The sequence below is a fragment of the Pseudophryne corroboree genome, chromosome 7 (genome assembly GCF_028390025.1).
Source record: "Pseudophryne corroboree isolate aPseCor3 chromosome 7, aPseCor3.hap2, whole genome shotgun sequence".
In the NCBI taxonomy this organism is placed as follows: domain Eukaryota; kingdom Metazoa; phylum Chordata; class Amphibia; order Anura; family Myobatrachidae; genus Pseudophryne; species Pseudophryne corroboree.
In genome coordinates, this window is record NC_086450.1 from 95,067,224 (window position 1) to 95,080,132 (window position 12,909).

Here is a 12,909-nt window from a genome sequence, read left to right on the forward strand (position 1 = left end):
ATTAGTGCAGTGAGACCTATTTTATTCAATATTTTATTGCAATTTTAATTCATTAAATATTATTGTAATTTGATTGACAATCCATCTCAGTCAGCGCTGTCTTATTTCTGTTATACTTGAGCTGTGTAGCCTGTGTGTGTCACCTGGCTAAGGATAATAATCCTGATTCTGAGATTTATGCAACTTTAGATGCGGCCATGTCTTGGATCTTTCACATACTGTGCAATGTGTTGTGGGATTCTTACACATCTTCATGGACTTACATGCGATTCCAAGTTGTACACATCTCAGCCATTTCTCTACGGGCGGTTTTGGGTGGCAATGTGAAAGCGCACAAACCAACCGTTTGGTGAGATCATCGGGGAGGGGGGATTATGGGCCTTTAGACCAAATGACTTGCTATCCTGAGTCATGCGTCTGCAAAGAGGACACTAAATTCAGATGGATCTTCTGCACATAACATGATGTAGGTGTAACCATCAGTGGTAATGATGACAGCTACTCTCATGTACAGAAGACTAGGGCAGTCCCATAGATGTGTATGCTTCAGAGCTTGCGGGTAGTCGCATTACAAGTTTGTATTTTAACTGGGTTCCGTACGCAGAGGGTGTCTGGATTTTCATTTGCATTATGTACAACTCAGAATCAGACTTATGGGCCTAATTCAGTAATGATTGCAAATTCCGCTTATTTGCATAATATGCAATCCTTCTGTTCGCATGCTGGGGGCTGCCCATCGCAGGGCAAGGCCACCCAGCATGCTGACTGCCGCCTTCCCCCCTTCAACAAGCAGAAATTGCGATCGCATCATAATTTCTCTGACGTCCTAGTGGATGCTGGGAACTCCGTAAGGACCATGGGGAATAGCGGCTCCGCAGGAGACAGGGCACATCTAAAGAAAGCTTTAGGATCACCTGGTGTGCACTGGCTCCTCCCCCTATGACCCTCCTCCAAGCCTCAGTTAGATTTTCTGTGCCCGACGAGAATGGTGCACACTAGGGGCTCTCCTGAGCTCTTTGTGAAAGTTTTAGTTTAGGTTTATTATTTTCAGTGAGACCTGCTGGCAACAGGCTCACTGCATCGAGGGACTAAGGGGAGAAGAAGCGAACTCACCTGCGTGCAGAGTGGATTGGGCTTCTTAGGCTACTGGACATTAGCTCCAGAGGGACGATCACAGGTTCAGCCTGGATGGGTCACCGGAGCCGCGCCGCCGGCCCCCTTACAGAGCCAGAAGAGCGAAGAGGTCCGGAAAAATCGGCGGCAGAAGACTTTCCTGTCTTCAGATAAAGGTAGGCGCACAGCACCGCAGCTGTGCGCCATTGCTCTCAGCACACTTCACACTCCGGTCACTGAGGGTGCAGGGCGCTGGGGGGGCAGCGCCCTGAGACGCAATAAATCGATAGAAAACCTTTTATGGCTAAAATAAATGCATCACATATAACTCCTGGGCTATATGGATGCATTTAACCCCTGCCAAAACATACAAGAAAACGGATGATAAGGACGCCGAGAAAGGGGCGGAGCCTATCTCCTCAGCACACTGGCGCCATTTTCCCTCACAGTTCAGTTGGAGGGAAGCTCCCTGGCTCTCCCCTGCAGTCACTACACTACAGAAAGGGGTTAAAAAAGAGAGGGGGGCACAAATTAGGTGCAGTAAAAACAATACAGCAGCTATAAAGGGAAAAACACTTATATAAGGTTATCCCTGTATATATATAGCGCTCTGGTGTGTGCTGGCAAACTCTCCCTCTGTCTCCCCAAAGGGCTAGTGGGGTCCTGTCCTCTATCAGAGCATTCCCTGTGTGTGTGCTGTGTGTCGGTACGTTTGTGTCGACATGTATGAGGAGAAAAATGATGAGGAGACGGAGTAGAGTGTCTGTAATAGTGTTGTCACCCCCTGGGGGGTCGACACCTGAGTGGATGTACTGTTGAAATTGCGTGACAGTGTCAGCTTTGTATAAAAGACAGTGGTTGACATGAGACAGCCGGCTACTCAGCTTGTGCATGTCCAGACGTCTCATACAGGGGCTCTAAAGCGCCCGTTACCTCAGATACAGACGCCGACACGGATACTGACTCCTGTGTCGACGGTGAAGAGACAACCGTGATTTCCAATAGGGCCACACATTGCATGATTGAGGCAATGGAAAAAGTTTACACTCTTCTGATAATATAAATACCACCAAAAAAAGGGGTATTATGTTTGGTGAGGAAAAACTTTCTGTAGTTTTCCTGAATCTGAGAAATAAAATGAGGTGTGTGATGATGCGTGGGTTTCCCCCCGATAACAATTGATAATTTCTAAAAAGTTATTGGCAGTATACCTTTTCCCGCCAGAGGTTAGGGTGCGTTGGGAAACACCCCCTAGGGGGGATAAGGCGCTCACACGCTTGTAAGAACAAGGGCTCTACCCTCTCTGGAGATGGCCGCCCTTAGGGATCCTGCTGATAGAAAGCAGGAGGGTATCCTAAAATGTATTTACACACATACTGGTGTTATACTGCGACCAGCAATCGCCTCAGCCTGGATGTGCAGTGCTGGGTTGGCGTGGTCGGATTCCCTGACTGGAAATTTGATATCCTAGATAAGGACAGTATATTATTGCCTATAGAGCAATTAAAAGATGCATTTCTATATATGCATGATGCACAGCGGAATATTTGCCGACTGGCATCAAGTATAAGTGCGTTGTCCAATTATACCAGTAAAGTGGTCAGGTGATGCGGATTCCAAACGGCATTTGGAAGTATTGCCTTAACAAAAAAGGGGATGTACCCCAGGTCGCCTCTCAAAATAAGACGCCGTATTATCAGGCGCAGTCCTGGTTGGCAAGCGGACAAAAGGGTTCCTCTTTTCTGCTCGTGACAGAGGGAGAGGAAAATGGCTGCAGAGATCAGCCAGTTCCAAGGAACAGAAACTCTTTTCCGCCTCTGCCAAGCCCTCAGTATGACGCTAGGGCTTTACAAGTTCAGGCACGGGGGGGTCTTGTTCTCAATGAATTTCAGTGCGCAGTGGGCTCACTCACAAGTAGACCCCTGGATCCTTCAGGTAATATTTCAGGGGTACAAATTGGAATTCGAGACGTATCCCCCTCGCCGTTTCCAAAGGTCTGTTTTACCGACGTCTCCCGCTGACAGGGAGGCAGTTTTGGAAACCATTCACAAGCTGTATTCCCAGCAGGTGATAATCAAGATACCCCTCCTGCAACAGGGAACGGGGTATTATTCCACACTATTGTGGTACCGAAGCCAGACGGCTCGGTGAGACCGATTTTAAAATCTAAAATCTAAAATCTTTGAACACTTGCATACAGAGGTTCAAATTCAAAATTGAGTCACTCAGAGCAGTGATTGCAAACCTGGAAGAAGGGGACTACATGATGTCTCGGGACATCAAGGATGCTTACCTTCATGTCAAAATTTACCCTTCTCACCAAGGGTATTTCAGGTTATGGTACAGAACTGTCACTATCAGTTCGGACGCTGCCGTAGGGATGGTCCACGGCACCCCGGGTCTTTACCAAGGTAATGGCCGAAATGATATCCCTTCGAAGGAAGGAAATTTTAGTTATCCCTTACTTGGACGATTCCCTGATAAGGGTAAGATCCAGGGAACACTTGGAAGTCGGTGTAGCACTATCTCAGGTAGTGTTGCGGCAGCACGATTGGATTCTCAATATTCCAAAATCGCAGCTGGTTCCGACGACTTGTCTTCTGTTCCTAGGGATGATCCTGGACACAGTCCAGAAAGAAGGTGTTTCTCCCGGAGGAGAAAGCCAGGGAGTTATCCGAGCTAGTCAGGAACCTCCTAAAACCGAACCAAGTCTCAGTGCATCAATGCACAAGGGTTCTGGGTAAAAATGGTGGCTTCCTACGAAGCAATCCCATTCGGCAGATTCCACGCAAGACTTTCCAGTGGAACCTACTGGACAAATGGTCCGGGTCGCATCTTCAGATGCTTCAGCGGATAACCCTGTCACCGGGGACAAGGGTATCCCTCCTGTGGTGGTTGCAGAGTGCTCATCTTCTAGAGGGCCGCAGATTCGGCATTCGGGACTGGGTCCTGGTGGCCACGGATGCCAGCCTGCGAGGCTGGGGAGCAGTCACACACGGAAGGAATTTCCAGGGCTTATGGTCAAGCCTGGAGACATCTCTTCATAAAAACATTCTGGAACTAAGGGCCATTTACAATGCCCTAAGTCAAGCGAAACCCCTGCTTCAGGGTCAGGCGGTATTGATCCAATCGGACAACATCACGTCAGTCGCCCACGTAAACAGACAGGGCGGCACGGGAAGCAGGGGGGCAATGGCAGAAGCTGCAAGGATTCTTCGCTGGGCGGAAGATCATGTGATAGCGCTGTCAGCAGTGTTCATTCCGGGAGTGGACAACTGGGAAGCAGACTTCCTCAGCAGACACGATCTACACCCGGGAGAGTGGGGACTTCATCCAGAAGTCTTCCACATGATTGTGAACCGTTGGGAAAAACCAAAGGTGGATATGATGGCGTCCCGCCTCAACAAAAAACTGGACAGGTATTGCGCCAGGTCAAGAGACCCTCAGGCAATAGCTGTGGACGCTCTGGTAACACCGTGGGTGTTCCAGTCAGTGTATGTGTTCCCTCCTCTGCCTCTCATACCAAAAGTACTGAGAATTATACGGCAAAGGGGAGTAAGAACGATACTCGTGGCTCCGGATTGGCCAAGAAGAACTTGGTATCCGGAACTTCAAGAGATGCTCACGGACGAACCGTGGCCTCTACCTCTAAGAAAGGACCTGCTCCAGCAGGGGCCTTGTTTGTTCCAAGACTTACCGCGGCTGCGTTTGACGGCTTGGTGGTTGAACGCCGGATCCTGAAGGAAAAAGGCATTCCAGATGAAGTCATCCCTACCCTGGTCAAGGCCAGGAAGGACGTAACCGCAAAACATTATCACCGCATTTGGCGAAAATATGTTGCGTGGTGGGAGGCCAAGAAGGCCCCTACAGAGGAATTTCAACTGGGTCGTTTCCTCCATTTCCTGCAAACAGGACTGTCTATGGGCCTAAAATTAGGGTCCATTAAGGTTCAATTTTCGGCCCTGTCGATTTTCTTCCAAAAGGAACTGGCTTCAGTGCCTGAAGTTCAGACATTTGTAAAAGGGGTACTGCATATACAGCCTCCTTTTGTGCCTCCAGTGGCACCTTGGGATCTCAATGTTGTGTTGAGTTTCCTAAAGTCACATTGGTTTGAACCACTCACCACTGTGGACTTAAAATATCTCACATGGAAGGTGACGATGCTGTTAGCCCTGGCTTCAGCCAGGCGTGTGTCAGAATTGGCGGCTTTATCATATAAAAGCCCTTATTTAATATTTCATTCTGACAGGGCAGAATTGAGGACTTATCCTCAATTTCTACCTAAGGTGGTTTCTGCATTTCACATGAAGCAACCTATTGTGGTACCTGCGGCTACTAAGGACTTGGAGGATTCCAAGTTGCTTGACGTGGTCAGGGCCCTGTAAATATATGTTTCCAGGACGGCTGGAGTCAGAAAATCTGACTCGCTGTTTATCCTGTATGCACCCAACAAACTGGGTGCTCCTGCTTCTAAGCAGACGATTGCTCGTTGGATTTGTAGTACAATTCAGCTTGCACATTCTGTGGCAGGCCTGCCACAGCCAAAAATCTTAAAATGCCCACTCCACAAGGAAGGTGGGCTCATCTTGGGCAGCTGCCCGAGGGGTCTCGGCTTTACAACTTTGCCGAGCAGTTACTTGGTCAGGAGCAAATACGTTTGTAAAATTCTACAAATTTGATACCCTGGCTGAGGAGGACCTGGAGTTCTCTCATTCGGTGCTGCAGAGTCATCCGCACTCTCCCGCCCGTTTGGGAGCTTTGGTATAATCCCCATGGTCCTTACGGAGTTCCCAGCATCCACTAGGACGTCAGAGAAAATAAGAATTTACTTACCGATAATTCTATTTCTCGTAGTCCGTAGTGGATGCTGGGCGCCCATCCCAAGTGCGGATTGTCTGCAATACTGGTACATAATTATTGTTACCAAAAATTCGGGTTATTGTTGTAGTGAGCCATCTTTTATAGAGGCTTCTCTATTATCATGCTGTTAACTGGGTTCAGATCACAAGTTGTACAGTGTGATTGGTGTGGCTGGTATGAGTCTTACCCGGGATTCAAAATCCTTCCTTATTGTGTACGCTCGTCCGGGCACAGTATCCTAACTGAGGCTTGGAGGAGGGTCATAGGGGGAGGAGCCAGTGCACACCAGGTGATCCTAAAGCTTTCTTTAGATGTGCCCTGTCTCCTGCGGAGCCGCTATTCCCCATGGTCCTTACGGAGTTCCCAGCATCCACTACGGACTACGAGAAATAGAATTATCGGTAAGTAAATTCTTATTTTCTGCTTGTTAGAAGAAATTAAGGATGCCTCCTGCCTGCGCATCTTAGCTGCGTCGGCAGAAGAACCACTGCCATGTTTCCGACCGTGGCGGCTGTGTGTGACATCACGCAGCCGCTGCGATCACGCCCCCGCCATGCCCCGTTTGCACCGCACTGGCCCCAGTTTGCCGGCCACCGCCACTGCAACGCTCCTTCTCCACCCTGGCGACCCCCTGCAGAAAATGCAGGCGCATGCGAAGGACAGGTGCTGCGCATGTGCCCGCATCTTTTTTTGTAATTTTTGCAGATGTTAGTGATGTTTCTTAAGTAAAGACTGCTCCTAATGCCAAAATTATCCTACAATGGAAATGATGAACAGAGCTCTCCAATGTAGAACAATGAGCATGTGGGGCTGGGATATACTGTATATTATATAATATAATATAGTGTATTCATGCTGTACACATATATCCTTTGTACCCTAAACCAATAGGTCTATTACCATATCAGACTATGTACAGTATGTGCATATAATGACAGACAGCAATATGACACTGCAACATTAGGGCAGGGCCAGATTAAGCCTTGGGGGTGCCCAGGGCACTTAAGACAGGAGGAACCCAGTGGAAAGTGTGTGTGTGTGTGTGTGTGGGGGGGGGGGGGGTGTATATTGGATTGTGCACACCTCCCAACATGTTCCATTCCAAGAGGGACAAAATGCTCTCTACCTGGACTTCCCACTTAATATATGATTGGCGTCACCTGTGTTGAACTATTCAATTGATCAGAAAGGTATTGGTAACAGTCTCAGAACATGCTTGGCCATGTGGTGGCTCAGTGAGTATCTTGAGAATGCTTCCCCGTGGCATAGAGTACCCTGGGCTTGTGCATGATGGTTGTATTATTATTGATTTTATTAAAGTTCAACATCAACACTAAATACACAGAATACACATTGAGAAAAGTCTCTCTGCTGTGCGGAAACTCGGGCAGGCTCCGTAGCCTAGTGGTTTAGTTTTCTGCCTACAGTAGTGTACCATACAGACAGTGATGTCGGGTTCACTGGTTCAAATCCCGCGTTTGTTCTGTGACTATAGTATTTGTCATTTTCCACCTGATATTGATCTTGGTAACAGTCTCAGAACATGCTTGGCCATGTGGTGGCTCAGTGAGCTCCTTGAGAATGCTTCCACATGGCATAGAGTACCCTGAGCTTGTGGATGATGGTTGTATCCTCAGTTGTGTTTGTTATTATTATTGATTTTATTAAAGTACAACATCAACACTAAATACACAGAATACACATTAAGAAAAGTATCTCTGCTTTGCAAAAACATGGGCTGGCTCTGTAGCCTAGTGGTTAAGTTTCCTGCCCACAGTGATGTACCATGCAGACAGTGATGTCCGGATCACTGGTTAGAATCCCAGGTTTGACGTGTATTTAGAGTATTGGTCATTTTCTGCCTGATATTGATATTGGTAACAGTCACAGAATATGCTTGGCCAATGTGGTGGTTCAGTGAGTATCTTGAGAATACTTCCACATGGCATAGAGTACCCTGGGCTTGTGGGTGATGGTTGTATTATTATTGATTTTATTAAAGTTCAACATCAACACTAAATATACAGAATACACATTGAGAAAAGTCTCTCTGCTGTGCAAAAGCATGGGCAGGCTCCATAGCCTAGTGGTTAAGTTACCTACCCTCAGTGACGTATCATGCAAACAGTGATGTCAGGGTCATTGGTTCAAAATCCCGGGTTGACCTGTGTTTATAAATATTGGTAATTTTCTGCCTGATATTGATATTGTTAACAGTCTCAGACCATGCTTGGCCACATTTCCTACCCACAATGATGTACCATGCGGACATTGATGTCAGGTTCACTGGTTCGAATCCCAGGTTCGTCCTGTAAATATAGTGTTTGTCATTTTACACCTGATATTGGTAACAGTCTCAGAACAAGTTTGGCTATGTGGTGGCTCAGTGATTACCTTGAGAATGCTTCCACATGGCATAGAGAACCCTGGGCTTGTGGATGATGGTTGTATTATTATTGATTTTATTAAAGATCAACAGCAACACTAAATACACAGAGTACACATTGAGAAAAGTCTCTCTGCTGTGAAAAAACATGGACAGGCTCCATAGCCTAGTGGTTAAGTTTCCTGTCCACAGTTATGTACCATACAGACAGTGATGTCCGGGTCCCTGGTTCGACCTGTGTTTATAGCATTGGTCATTTTCTACCTGATGTCAATATTGGTAACAGTCTCAGAACATGCTTGGCCATAGTAAAGATCAACATCAACACTAAATACACAGAATACACATTGAGAAAAGTCTCTCTGCTGTGCAGACTCCATAGCCTATTGGTTACGTTCCTTGCCCACAGTAATGTACTCTACACACAGTGATGTCAGGGTCACTAGTTCGAATTCTGGGTTCGTTCTGTGTTTATAGTATTGGCCATTTTCCACCTGAAATCAATATTGGTAACAGTCTCAGAACATGCTTGGCCATGTGGTGGCTCAGTGAATTCATTGAGAATGCTTCCACATGGAATAGAGTACCCTGGGCTTGTGGATGATGGTTGTATCCTTAGTTGTGTTTGTTATTATTATTGATTTTATTAAAGTTCTAAATCAACACGAAATACATAGAATACACATTGAGAAAAGTCTCTCTGCTGTGTGAAAACATGGGTAGACTCCATAGCCTAGTGGTTAAGTTTCCTGCCCACAATGATGTATCATGCAGACAGTGATGACTGGTTCAAATCCCAGGTTCGTCTTGTAATTATAGTGTTTGTCATTTTCCACCTGATATTGATATTGGTAACAGCCTCAGAACATGGGGGCCTAATTCAGAGTTGATTGCAGCAGCAATTTTGTTAGCAGTTGGGCAAAACCATGTGCACTGCAGGGGGGACAGATATAACATGTGCAGAGAGAGTTAGATTTGGGTGGGGTGTGTTCGAACTGAAATCTAAATAACAGTGTAAAAATAAAGCAACCAGTATTTACCCTGCACAGAAACAAAATAACCCACCCAAATCTAACTCTCTCTGTAAATGTTATATCTGCCACACCTGCAGAGCACATGGTTTTGCTCAACTGTTAACAAATTTGCTGCTGTGATCAACTCTGAATTACACCCATGCTTGGCTATGTGGTGGCTCAGTGATTACCTTGAGAATTCTTCCACATGGCATAGAGAACCCTGGGCTTGTGGATGATGGTTGTATTATTATTGATTTTAGTAAAGATCAACATCAACACTAAATACACAGAATACACATTGAGAAAAGTCTCTCTGCTGTGCAAGCACATAGGCAGGCTCCGTAGCCTAGTGGTTTATTTTCCTGCCCACAGTGATGTACCATACAGACAGTGAAGTCCGGGACACTGGTTCAAATCCTGGGTTCGACCTTTGTTTATAGTATTGGTCATTTTCCGCCAGATATTGATATTGGTAACAGTCACAGAATATGCTTGGGCATGTGGTGGCTTAGTGAGTACCTCTGAAATGCTTCCACGTGGCTTAGGGTACCCTGGGCTTGTGGATGATGTTTGTATCCTCAGTTGGATGTTGTACTGTGTTAGTTGTTATTATTATTATTATTATTATTATTGATTTTGTTAAAGTTCAACATTAACACTAAATACACGGAATACACATTGAGAAAAGTCTGTCTGCTGTGCAAAAAGATGGACAGGCTCTGTAGCCTAGTGGTTACGTTTCCTGCCCACAGTGATGTTAGGGGCATTGGTTCAAATCCTGGGTTTGACCTGTGTTTGTAGTATTGGTCATTTCCACCTGATATTGATATTAGTACAGTCTCAGAACATGCTTGGCCAAGTGGTGGCTCAGTGAGTACCTTGAGAATGCCTCCTGATGGCATGGACAACCCTAGGCTTGTGGATGTTGTTGTGTGTTTGTTATTATTATTGATTTTATTAAAGTTGAACATCAACACTAAATACGCAGAATACACATGAGAAAAGTCTTTCTGCTGTGCTGAAACATTGGCAGGCTCCATAGCCTAGTGGTTAAGTTTCCCACCCACAGTGATGTACCATGCAGATAGTGGGGTAAATTTACTAATGTGGGAGTTTTTTTTAGAACTGGTGATGTTTCCTATAGCAACCAATAAGATTCTATCAGCCTCTGTACTACTTACACACTGGGACAGGACTCAGGAGGACTCTCTGTGTGTGTCTCTATCTCTAGACCCAAATGGCTTAGTTGCATAACAGTTGACACAGGACTCAGACACCCAAGCAGGTAGGAGGAGAAGCTGGGATCTGTTTGTCCCAGTTCTCTCCACCCTCCTATCTTTCCTCTGGTCAGAAAGCTCTGTCAGTAGCTCATGAAACATGCTACTCCTGTGTCTCTTCCTGCACTGCACACTGTCCTCCTTGCATTCTGGCTGCTGGTTCTGCTGCTGCTTAAGAGGGATACTAGTGATGTCAGTGTGCTCTGGCTGGGGTGGCCCCTGACAAAGGGGGGCCCGGGGTACAGTATGCCCACCATACCCCCCCTTAATCTGGCTATGCATTAGGGGCTCCGTCACACCTGTCTACTCTTAATTTGCTTTTCTCCCACTAACATATGAAAGCAATATACACTAATAGGAAGATTGGCTTCTTAAGGGATCGTTCACACTATTGTTAGAATGCAGCACGTCCTACAGTATGTATAAATAGTGCATAGAAAATGCAGTACTAAGGGCCTAATTCAGACCTGATTGCACCTCAGCGAATTTACAGAGGTTTGCGATCGGATAGTTGCCGCCCAGCTGTGTGAAAAGCTTTACAAATTCCAGTCAGCTGCCAATCCGTTTGCAACTCACTCACCATCAAATGATTTTTCCAGTCTGTGCAGTCTGTGCGTAGCCCAGGGCTTAATCCTACAGTGCGAAAAAAACAGGCAGATCGGGGCGGAGCTGACGCCACATACCCTCACTGAAAACTCTTGGGAACGCTTGTGTTTTTCCTGACACTCCCAGAAAGCGGCCAATTACTACCCCCAAACATTCGCTTCCTGTCAATCAATCTGCGTTTGCCTAGCAATCAAAATATATGCAGGATTTTTTTGCAGTTTGTCCTTGCATGCGCAGTCGTTCAAATTTTGTCCACTTTGCAATTTCGCACAACAGCGATCAGGTCTGAATTAAGCCCTAAAGCCTGCAAAGGCACCTTGCAGCCTGTCTCTCTCCAGGCACGCACCCTGTAGCCTGAGGACGCTCTGGGCAGTGCCATACTTCCCAGTGCTGCCAGCACAGGATGCAGTTCCTCCCTGTTACTGTTCTACATCATCTACACCCCAATAGCCTCATCATTTGACCCATTTGTCTGCTTTTTAGAGAAAATTACATAGATTAAAAACTAAAATCTGCACTAACTCCCATTGAGAACCACATTAACATGGGGGGTCATTCCGAGTTGTTCGCTCGCAAGCTGCTTTTAGCAGCTTTACACACGCTAAGCCGCCACCTACTGGGAGTGAATCTTAGCTTCTTAAAATTGCGAACGAAAGATTCGCAATATAGCGAAAAGACATCTCTGTGCAGTTTCTGAGTAGCTTGAGACTTACTCGGCATCTGCGATCAGTTCAGTGCTTGTCGTTCCTGGTTTGACGTCACAAACACACCCAGCGTTCGCCCAGACACTCCTCCGTTTCTCCAGCCACTCCCGCGTTTTTCCCAGAAACGGTAGCGTTTTTTCGCTCACACCCATAAAATGGCCAGTTTCCGCCCAGAAACACCCACTTCCTGTCAATCACATTACGATCACCAGAACGAAGAAAAAACCGTGAGTAAAAAACCTAACTGCATAGCAAATTTACTTGGCGCAGTCGCACTGCGATGCGAAAAAAATTACAGAGCGAACAACTCGGAATGACCCCCATGGATTTCTAACTGAATTACAACAAAGCTAGTTACACACTAGAGTGGTGTTTTTTCACTTTCTTTCACTTTTCCCAGTATCAGCAATACACACTACAATTTTTGTGAAAAATATGCCAAATTCCAGGCACATGGATCAATAATTTGCATATGTCTGCCCACATGGAAATATGGGTAGATTATACAGAATGCCCACAACCTGCACGATATCTTGACTTTTTGGCCGATATCTTCTGGCAAGTGTGATCGATAATCAAAGCCAAGTGTTTTTGGTACATTTTTTCTGTTTCGGCCTGTGCATTACACAAAAAAAAAAAAAACAGGACGGTCACACAAATATTAACCCTGATTGTATAGTGTGTACCTAGCTTAAGTCACATGCACCACCAGAAGCGGATTGGCCATAGGATCTACAGGGAAGATTCCCGGTGGGCCGGTGTACCTGCGGGGCCTGTTTTGTTTGAGGACATGTGGTCCTATTTATAGACATAATGAGTAAGATGCCAAACTATTTGCATATATGAAAATGACTTTGCCACTTAGCCTGTGATTGCAGATGATCTTGTGTATGCTCTGTCTGCCTGCTTTTCTGACATATAAGATTGAGTGAATAGTGATTGGGATA

General features: G+C 46.0%; 1 protein-coding gene across 5 annotated transcripts in view; it reads left to right on the forward strand.

Annotated features, from left to right (window-relative positions):
* LOC134944673 (dynein axonemal heavy chain 11-like) overlaps window positions 1-12,909 on the forward strand; it is a 697,358-nt gene that overhangs the window by 316,798 nt on the left and 367,651 nt on the right. The window lies entirely within an intron of this gene.